The sequence below is a fragment of the Gorilla gorilla genome, chromosome 9 (assembly GCF_029281585.2).
Source record: "Gorilla gorilla gorilla isolate KB3781 chromosome 9, NHGRI_mGorGor1-v2.1_pri, whole genome shotgun sequence".
Taxonomy (NCBI): Eukaryota; Metazoa; Chordata; class Mammalia; order Primates; family Hominidae; genus Gorilla; species Gorilla gorilla.
In genome coordinates this window covers 14126450-14136972 of record NC_073233.2, presented here as the reverse complement: position 1 = coordinate 14136972, position 10523 = coordinate 14126450, and the positions used below count along the sequence as shown (strand labels likewise).

At 40.5% G+C, this 10523-nt stretch overlaps 1 pseudogene; it reads right to left on the bottom strand.

Annotated features, from left to right (window-relative positions):
* Nucleotides 1-9589: 9589 nt before the first annotated feature.
* LOC101135948 (large ribosomal subunit protein eL8-like) lies at nucleotides 9590-10307 on the bottom strand (annotated as a pseudogene).
* Nucleotides 10308-10523: the final 216 nt, after the last annotated feature.

The window sequence follows — 10523 nt, the reverse complement described above, 5'->3', positions numbered from 1 at the left end:
TTGGTTACTGTAGCCTTGTAGTGTAGTTTGAAGTCAGGTAGTGTGATGCCTCCAGCTTTGCTCTTTTGGCTTAGGATTGACTTGGCGATGCGAGCTCTTTTTTGGTTCCATATGAACTTTAAAGTAGTTTTTTCCAATTCTGTGAAGAAAGTCGTTGGTAGCTTGATGGGGATGGCATTGAATCTGTAAATTACCTTGGGCAGTATGGCCATTTTCATGATATTGATTCTTCCTACCCATGAGCATGGAATGTTCTTCCATTTGTTTGTATCCTCTTTTATTTTGTTGAGCAGTGGTTTGTAGTTCTCCTTGAAGAGGTCCTTCACATCCCTTGTAAGTTGGATTCCTAGGTATTTTATTCTCTTTGAAGCAATTGTGAATGGGAGTTCACTCATGATTTGGCTCTCTGTTTGTCTGTTGTTGGTGTATAAGAATGCTTGTGATTTTTGTACATTGATTTTGTATCCTGAGACTTTGCTGAAGTTGCTTATCAGCTTAAGGAGATTTTGGGCTGAGACAATGGGGTTTTCTAGATATACAATCATGTCGTCTGCAAAGAGGGACAATTTGACTTCCTCTTTTCCTAATTTAATACCCTTTATTTCGTTCTCCTGCCTAATTGCCCTGGCAAGAACTTCCAAGACTATGTTGAATAGGAGTGGTGAGAGAGGGCATCCCTGTCTTGTGCCAGTTTTCAAAGGGAATGCTTCCAGTTTTTGCCCATTCAGTATGATATTGGCTGTGGGTCTGTCATAGATAGCTCTTATTATTGTGAAATACGTCCCATCAATACCTAATTTATTGAGAGTTTTTAGCATGAAGGGTTGTTGAATTTTGTGAAAGGCTTTTTCTGCATCTATTGAGATAATCATGTGGTTTTTGTCTTTGGCTCTGTCTATATGCTGGATTACATTTATTGATTTGTGTATATTGAACCAGCCTTGCATCACAGGAATGAAGCCCACTTGATCATGGTGGATAAGCTTTTTGATGTGCTGCTGGATTCGGTTTGCCAGTATTTTATTGAGGATTTTTGCATCAATGTTCACCAAGGATATTGGTCTAAAATTCTCTTTTTTGGTTGTGTCTCTGCCCGGCTTTGGTATCAGAATGATGCTGGCCTCATAAAATGAGTTAGGGAGGATTCCCTCTTTTTCTATTGATTGGAATAGTTTCAGAAGGAATGGTACCAGTTCCTCCTTGTACCTCTGGGAGAATTCGGCTGTGAATCCATCTGGTCCTGGACTCTTTTTGGTTGGTAAACTATTGATTATTGCCACAATTTCAGCTCCTGTTATTGGTCTATTCAGAGATTCAACTTCTTCCTTGTTTAGTGTTGGGAGAGTGTATGTGTTGAGGAATGTAACCATTTCTTCTAGATTTTCTAGTTTATTTGCGTAGAGGTGTTTGTAGTATTCTCTGATGGTAGTTTGTATTTCTGTGGGATCGGTGGTGATATCCCCTTTATCATTTTTTATTGTGTCTATTTGATTCTTCTCTCTTTTTTTCTTTATTAGTCTTGCTAGCAGTCTATCAATTTTGTTGATCCTTTCAAAAAACCAGCTCCTGGATTCATTGATTTTTTTGAAGGGTTTTTTGCATCTCTATTTCCTTCAGTTCTGCTCTGATTTTAGTTATTTCTTGCCTTCTGCTAGCTTTTGAATGTGTTTGCTCTTGCTTTTCTAGTTCTTTGAATTGTGATGTTAGGGTGTCAATTTTGGATCTTTCCTGCTTTCTCTTGTGGGCATTTAGTGCTATAAATTTCCCTCTACACACTGCTTTGAATGTGTCCCATAGATTCTGGTATGTTGTGTCTTTGTTCTCGTTGGTTTCAAAGAACATCTTTATTTCTGCCTTCATTTCATTATGTACCCAGTAGTCATTCAGGAGCAGGTTGTTCAGTTTCCATGTAGTTGAGCGGTTTTGAGTGAGATTCTTAATCCTGAGTTCTAGTTTGATTGCACTGTGGTCTGAGAGATAGTTTGTGATAATTTCTGTTCTTTTACATTTGCTGAGGAGAGCTTTACTTCCAAGTATGTGGTCAATTTTGGAATAGGTGTGGTGTGGTGGTGAAAAAAATGTATATTCTGTTGATTTGGGGTGGAGAGTTCTGTAGATGTCTATTAGGTCCGCTTGGTGCAGAGCTGAGTTCAATTCCTGGGTATCCTTGTTGACTTTCTGTCTCGTTGATCTGTCTAATGTTGACAGTGGGGTGTTCAAGTCTCCCGTTATTAATGTGTGGGAGTCTAAGTCTCTTTGTAGGTCACTCAGGACTTGCTTTATGAATCTGGGTGCTCCTGTATTTATTGGGTGCATATATATTTAGGATAGTTAGCTCTTCTTGTTGAATTGATCCCTTTACCATTATGTAATGGCCTTCTTTGTCTCTTTTGATCTTTGTTGGTTTAAAGTCTGTTTTATCAGAGACTAGGATTGCAACCCCTGCCTTTTTTTGTTTTCCATTTGCTTGGTAGATCTTCCTCCATCCTTTTATTTTGAGCCTATGTGTGTCTCTGCAGGTGAGATGGGTTTCCTGAATACAGCACACTGATGGGTCTTGACTCTTTATCCAATTTGCCAGTCTGTGTCTTTTAATTGGAGAATTTAGTCCATTTACACTTAAAGTTAATAGTGTTATGTGTGAATTTGATCCTGTCATTATGATGTTAGCTGGTGATTTTGCTCATTAGTTGATGCAGTTTCTTCCTAGTCTCGATGGTCTTTACATTTTGGCATGATTTTGCAGCGGCTGGTACCAGTTGTTCCTTTCCATGTTTAGCGCTTCCTTCAGGAGCTCTTTTAGGGCAGGCCTGGTGGTGACAAAATCTCTCAGCATTTGCTTGTCTGTAAAGTATTTTATTTCTCCTTCACTTATGAATCTTAGTTTGGCTGGATATGAAATTCTGGGTTGAATATTCTTTTCTTTAAGAATGTTGAATATTGGCCTCCACTCTCTTCTGGCTTGTAGGGTTTCTGCTGAGATATCCACTGTTAGTCTGATGGGCTTCCCTTTGAGGGTAACCCGACCTTTCTCTCTGGCTGCCCTTAACATTTTTTCCTTCATTTCAACTTTGGTGAATCTGACAATTATGTGTCTTGGAGTTGCTCTTCTCGAGGAGTATCTTTGTGGCGTTCTCTGTATTTCCTGAATCTGAACGTTGGCCTGCCTTGCTAGATTGGGGAAGTTCTCCTGGATAATATCCTGCAGAGTGTTTTCCAACTTGGTTCCATTCTCCCCATCACTTTCAGGTACACCAGTCAGACGTAGATTTGGTCTTTTCACATAGTCCCATATTTCTTGGAGGCTTTGCTCATTTCTTTTTATTCTTTTCTCTCTAAACTTCCCTTCTCGCTTCATTTCATTCATTTCATCTTCCATTGCTGATACCCTTTCTTCCAGTTGATCGCATTGGCTCCTGAGGCTTCTGCATTCATCATGTAGTTCTCAAGCCTTGGTTTTCAGCTCCATCAGCTCCTTTAAGCACTTCTCTGTATTGGTTATTCTAGTTATACATTCTTCTAAATTTTTTTCAAAGTTTTCAACTTCTTTGCCTTTGGTTTGAATGTCCTCCCATAGCTCAGAGTAATTTGATCATCTGAAGCCTTCTTCTCTCAGCTCGTCAAAGTCATTCTCCATCCAGCTTTGTTCCATTGCTGGTGAGGAACTGTGTTCCTTTGGAGGAGGAGAGGCGCTCTGCATTTTAGAGTTTCCAGTTTTTCTGTTCTGTTTTTTCCCCATCTTTGTGGTTTTATCTACTTTTGGTCTTTGATGATGGTGATGTACAGATGGGTTTTCGGTGTGGATGTCCTTTCTGTTTGTTAGTTTTCCTTTTAACTGACAGGACCCTCAGCTGCAGGTCTGTTGGAATACCCTGCCGTGTGAGGTGTCAGTGTGCCCCTGCTGGGGGGTGCCTCCCAGTTAGGCTGCTCGGGGGTCAGTGGTCAGGGACCCACTTGAGGAGGCAGTCTGCCCGTTCTCAGATCTCCAGCTGCGTGCTGGGAGAACCACTGCTCTCTTCAAAGGTGTCAGACAGGGACATTTAAGTCTGCAGAGGTTACTGCTCTCTTTTTGTTTGTCTGTGCCCTGCCCCCAGAGGTGGAGCCTACAGAGGCAGGCAGGCCTCCTTGTGCTGTGGTGGGCTCCACCCAGTTGGAGCTTCCCGGCTGCTTTTTTTACCTAATCAAGCCTGGGCAATGGCGGGCGCCCCTCCCCAGCCTCGCTGCCGCCTTGCAGTTTGATCTCAGACTGCTGTGCTAGCAATCAGCAAGACTCCGTGGGCATAGGACCCTCCGAGACAGGTGCGGGATATAATCTCATGGTGCGCCGTTTTTTAAGCCGGTCTGAAAAGCGCAATATTCGGGTTGGAGTGACCCGATTTTCCAGGTGCGTCCGTCACCCCTTTCTTTGACTTGGAAAGGGAACTCCCTGACCCCTTGCACTTCCCAGGTGAGGCAATGCCTCGCCTTGCTTCGGCTCGTGCACTGTGCGCACACCCACTGGCCTGCGCCCACTGTCTGGCACTCCCTAGTGAGATGAACCCGGTACCTCAGATGGAAATGCAGAAATCACCCGTCTTCTGCGTCACTCACGCTGGGAGCTGTAGACCGGAGCTGTTCCTATTCAGCCATCTTGGCTCCCGCCTTGCTGAAGTTGCTTATCACCTTAGGGAGAGTTTGGGCTGAGATGATGGGGCTTTCTAAATATCCAATCATGTCATCTGCAAACAGGGACAATTTGACTTCCTCTTTTCCTTATTGAATACCCTTTATTTCTTTCTCCTGCCTGATTGCCCTGGCCAGAACTTCCAACACTATGTTGAATAGGAGTGGTGAGAGAGGGCATCCCTGTCTTGTGCCACTTTTCAAAGGGAATGCTTCCAGTTTTTGCCCATTCAGTATGATATTGGCTGTGGGTTTGTCATAAATAGCTCTTATTATTTTGAGATACGTCCCATCAGTACCGAATTTATTGAGAGTTTTTAGCATGCAGGGCTGTTGAATTTTGTCAAAGGACTTTTCTGCATCTATTGAGATAATCACATGGTTTTTGTCTTTGGTTGTGTTTATATGCTGGATTACATTTATTGATTTGCATACGTTGAACCAGCCTTGCATCCCAGGGATGAAGCCAACTTGATCATGGTGGATAAGCTTTTTGATGTACTGCTGGATTCGGTTTGCCAGTATTTTATTGAGGATTTTAGCATCGATGTTCATCAGGGATATTGGTCTCTAACATTCCCTTTTTTTGTTGTGTCTTTGCCAGGCTTTGGTATCAGGATGATGTTGGCCTCATAAAATGAGTTAAGTAGGACTCCCTCTTTTTCTATTGATTGGAATAGTTTCAGAAGGAATGGTACCAGTTCCTCCTTGTACCTCTGGTAGAATTCGGCTCTGAATTGGTCTGGTCCTGGACTTTTTTTGGTTGGTAGGCTATTAATTATTGCCTCAATTTGAGAGCCTGTTATTGGTCTATTCAGGGATTCAACTTCTTTCTGGTTTAGTCTTGAGGGGGGTGTATGTGTCGAGGAATTTATCCATTTCTTCTAGATTTTCTAGTTATTTAAGCATGTTTTTATATATACCTGTTGGTCATTTGTATGTCTTCTTTTGAAAAATGTTTATTCAGATCTTTTGCCCAATTTTTAATCTACTTATTTGGAGTTTTTTTGCTATTGAGTTGTGTAAGCTCTTTATTTATATATTTTGGATATTAATCTCTTATCAGATACGTGGTTTACAAATATTTTCCCCCAAACCATAAGTTGCCTTTTTTTTGTTGATTGTATCCTTTGTTCCGCAGAATAATTTTAGTTTGCTGTAACTTATTTTTGCTTTTCTCACCTGAGCTTTTACTGTCAAATCGAAAAAATAATTGCCAAAGTCAATGTCAAGCAGATTTCCCCCTGTATTTTCCTCTAGGAGTTTTACAGTTTTTGGTATCATGTTTTGGTCTTAATCAATTTTGAGTTGGTTTTTGAAAATGGTTTAAAATGAATACAATTTCTTTGTTTTACATGTGCGTATCCAGTTTTCCCAAAAGTGCTTACTATGGAGATTATCCTTTTGCTGTTGTGTGTGCTCAGTAACCTTGTCTAAAATTAGTTAACCATATATGCATGGTTTTATTTCTGTGCTCTCTAGTCTTTCTGTTGACCTCTGGGGATATATACTTTTTAAAATTGATTTTAATAGTGGTAAAATACATATAACAAAAATGTCCATCTTAACCATTTTAAGTGTAAAGTTCAGTGATGTTAAGAAGATTCAAATTAGCTGGATGTGGTGGCACATGCCTGTAATCTCATCTACTTGGGAGACTGAGGCAGGAGAATCACTTGAGTTGGGGAGGTGGAGGTTGCAGTGAGCCGAGATCGTGCCATTGCACTCCAGCCTGGGCAACAAGAGCGAAACTCCATCTCAAAAACAAAACAAAACAAAGAAACAAACAACCAAAAAAAATTCACGTTGTTATACTACCATCACCACCATCTATCTTCAGAACGCTTCATCTTTTGAAACTGAAACTGTAACTAGTAAACAGTAACTCTTCCTTCCCCTCTCACTTTCAGCCTCAGTAAATCACCATTCTACTTTCTATCTCTATGAATTTGACTACTCTAAGTATCTTCTACATGTAGAATCAGGCAGTATTTGTCTTTTTGTGATTGGCTTATTTCATGTAGCATAATGTCCTCAAGGCTCATCCATGTTGTAGCATATGTCAGAATTTCCTTCCTTCTTTTTGTTTTTAATCTACCCATCCTCACACTGATTCCTTCCCTTTTAAGACTGAAAAATATTTTCTTATATGTATATACCACATTTTTTGTTTACCCATTTATCTATCCATGGACACATGGGTTGCTTTCACCTTTGGGCTATTATGAAGAATACTGCTATGAACACAGCTATACAAATATATCAGTATTTTGGGTATATACCCAATTGTTTTTCACGTTAGGAGAGTATATACCCAAAAGTTAAATTGCTAGATTATATGATAATTCTAATTTTAATTTGTTGAGGAACTGCCGCGTTGTTTTCCACAGTGGCTGCCTGCACCATTTTTCATTTTTGCAAATAATGCACAAGGGTTTCAATATCTCCACATCCACATTTGTTATTTTCTGTTTTTATTTGATAGTAGTCATACTAATGGTGTGAAGTGATAAGTCACTATGGTGTTGATTTGCATTTCTGTGGGTTTATTTTTGTGCTAGCACCATACTATTTTGATTACTATAGCTTTGTTAATGTAATTTGAAACCAGAAAGTGTGATGCCTCCAGCCTTACCTTTCTTGTTTAAATTGTTTTACTATTTGGGGTTATTTATCTGTGTTTTCTTCAATTTCTTTCTTAATGCTTTGTAGCTTTCAGTGTAGAGGTCTTTTCCCTCCTTGATTAAAAGTAACCCTAGGTAGGCCTGGCACAGTGGCTCGTGCCTATAATCCCAGCACTTTGTGAGGCCTAGGGGAGTGGATCACCTGAGGTCACGAGCTTGAGGCCAGCCTGGCCAACATGACAAAAACCCGCCTTTACTAAAAATACAAAAATTAGCTGGATATGCTGGAGCATGCCTATAGTCCCAGCTGCTCAGGAGGCTGAGGTGGGAGAATCGATTGAGCTTGGGAAGTGGCAGTTGCAGTGAGCTGATATTGTACCACTGTACTCCAGCCTGGGCAACAGAGTGAGACTGTCTCAAGAAAAATTAAAAAAAAATAACCCTAAGTATATTATTCTTTTTGATGTGATCCTAAATGAGTTTGCTTTTTTAATTTCTTTTTTAACCTCTTTTTAACTGATCCGTAATAGATGTACATTGTTTGGGGTACATTTAATAACTTAATAGATTAATATCATTTGTAAAGATCAAATCAGTGAATCAGTGTACGTGGAATATCCATCACCTTAAATTTTGTCTTTTTTTAGTGCTAAAACCATTTGAATTCCCTTCTAGACTTTTGAAGTGTACAATAGATTATTGAAAGCTACAGTCACTCTCCTGCCCTACTGACCTATGTAATGGTATATCTTATTTCTTTTTTTTCTTTTTCTTTTCTTTTTTTTTTTTTTTGAGACTGAGTCTCGCTCTTTCACCCAGGCTGGAGTGCAGCAGTGAGATCTTGGCTCATGGCAACTTCTGCCTCCTGGGTTCCAGCGATTCTTCTGCCTCAGCCTCCTGAGTAGCTGGGACTACATGCACATGCCACCATGCCTGGCTAATTTTTGTATTTTTAGTAGAGATGGGGTGTCACCATATTGGCCAGGCTGGTCTCGAACTCCTGACCTACTCTTGATCTGCCCACCTTGGGCTCCCAAAATGCTGGGATTACAGGCATGAGTCACTGCAGCTGGCCTTGTTTTTTTTTTTTTTTTTTAGATGGAGTCTCAGTCTGTCACCCAGGCTGGAGTGCAGTGGTGCAATCTTGGCTCACTGCAACATCCACCTCTCAGGTTTAAGCAATTCTTCTGCCTCAGTCTCCTGAGCAGCTGGGACTACAGTGCCACCATGCCTGGCTAATTTTTGTAGTTTTAGTACAGATGGGGTTTCACCATATTGGCCAGGCTGTCTTGAACTCCTGACCTCGTGATCCACCCGCCTCAGCCTCCCAAAGTGCTGGGATTACAGGCATGAGCTACCATGCCAGTCCAGATCTTATTTCTTTTAGCAAACTCTTGATTTCTTTCTCTGATAGGTTGTCATTGGTGTAAAAAATGCAACTGATTTTTGCATGTTGATTTTGTATTCTGCAACTTAGCTAAATTTATTTCTTAGTTGTAAAATTTTGTTTTTGTCTGACATCTTTATTTTTTTCTTATATATGTTAAATCATGTGTTATGCAAATAGGGGTAACTTTACTTCTCCCTTTCTGGTTTGGATGGCGTTTATATCTTTTTCTTGCCTGATTGCTCTGGCTAGGGCTTTCATTGCTACATTGAATAAATGTGGTGATAGTGTACATCTTTGTCTTGCTCCTGATTGTGGAGAAAATCAGAATTTTCTGTGGGATCTAAGGATTTTCTGTGAGATTGTCAAATATGGTCTTTATTGTGTTAAGGGACCATTCTTGCCATTTGTAATTTGTTGAGCATTTTAATCTTGAAAGGAACTTGAATTGTTTAAATGCATTTTCAGCATCTATTGAGATGATCATGTGATTTTTATCCTGCTGGGTTTTGGTGTCAGGATGGTGCTGGCCTCCTAGAATGAGTTGGGAAAGAGTCCCTTCTTTTCAATGTTTTGGAATAGTCTCAGTAGAAATGGTATCAGCCCTTCTTTGAACATTTGGTAAAATTCAGCTGTGAATCTGTCTGGTCCTGGGCTTTATTTATTTATTTAAACTATTTATTACTGCCTCAATTTCAGAACTGTTTATTGATCTTTTCAAGGATTTAGTTTCTTCCTTGTTCAGTCTTGGGTGTATGTATGTGTTTAGGAATTTATCCATTTCTTCTAGATTTTCTAGTTTATGTACATAGAGGTGTTTATAATATTCTCTGATGGCTGTTTGTATTTCTTTTTTTGAAGGAAAAGTTGTATTATTTTAATTATTTTTATGTCCAGAAAACTCAACAGTGTACATTTAACCCAGTTTAGTGGCAAGTTCCTTAGCCTTTGCCTTTTTGAGCTTGACAATGTGAGCCACAGACTTGGGACCCAGGACCTTACTTCCCCAGTGATGGCAGATCTCATCGTATCTGTCATTGTAATTGGTCCTGATAGCTTACAACAGCTTAGCCAAAGCTCCTTTGTCTTCCAAGTTAACCTGTGTGAAGGCGGCAGTGGTGCAGGTCTTCCTGTGGAGTAGACGTCCGGATCCACGTCATCTGCAATCACCACCAGCTGAGCTTTCTTGTTCTCCGCCAAGGTGGTGATGGTGTTAACTCCTGCTCAAAGAAGAGGTGGTCTCTTAGTGGGGACATCCCCTTTGCTGGCAGCTTCCTTTTCAGCTTGGGCCAACCGCCTCTGCTTCTTCTCTTGCTTTGTCTCTGGTCTATACTTGTGGGCCAGCTTAAGCAGCTGAGTAGTTGTTTGGTGGTCCAGGGCCGGGTGAACTGGTTAATTGCAGGAGGCACTTTCAGCCACTTAAAAAGGATGGCTCTCTGCCACTGCGACCTGATATAGTGGGGCCATTTCACAAAGCAGGTGAGGTCTTTTTTGGGCTGGATGTCCAGTCCAATACCAAAATTCTTAGGCCTTGTCTCAAACAGGGGATTCACCACTTTCTTGGCCACCTGCTTCTTCATGACAGCAGGGGCCAGAGCCACCTTCTTCCCCTTGGCCTTCTTTCCTTTTGACATCTGGGATTGCAGGAGGAGAGAGAGGCTGTATTTCTGTGGGGTCAGTGGTAATATCCCCCTTATAATTTCTGATTGTGTTTATTTGAATCTTCTCTCTTTTCTTCTTTATTATTCTAGCTAGCAGTTTACCTATTTTATTAATTTTTTCAAAAAAAACAGCTCCTGGATTTGTTGATCTTTTGAATGGTTTTTTGTGTCTCAATATCCTTCAGTTCA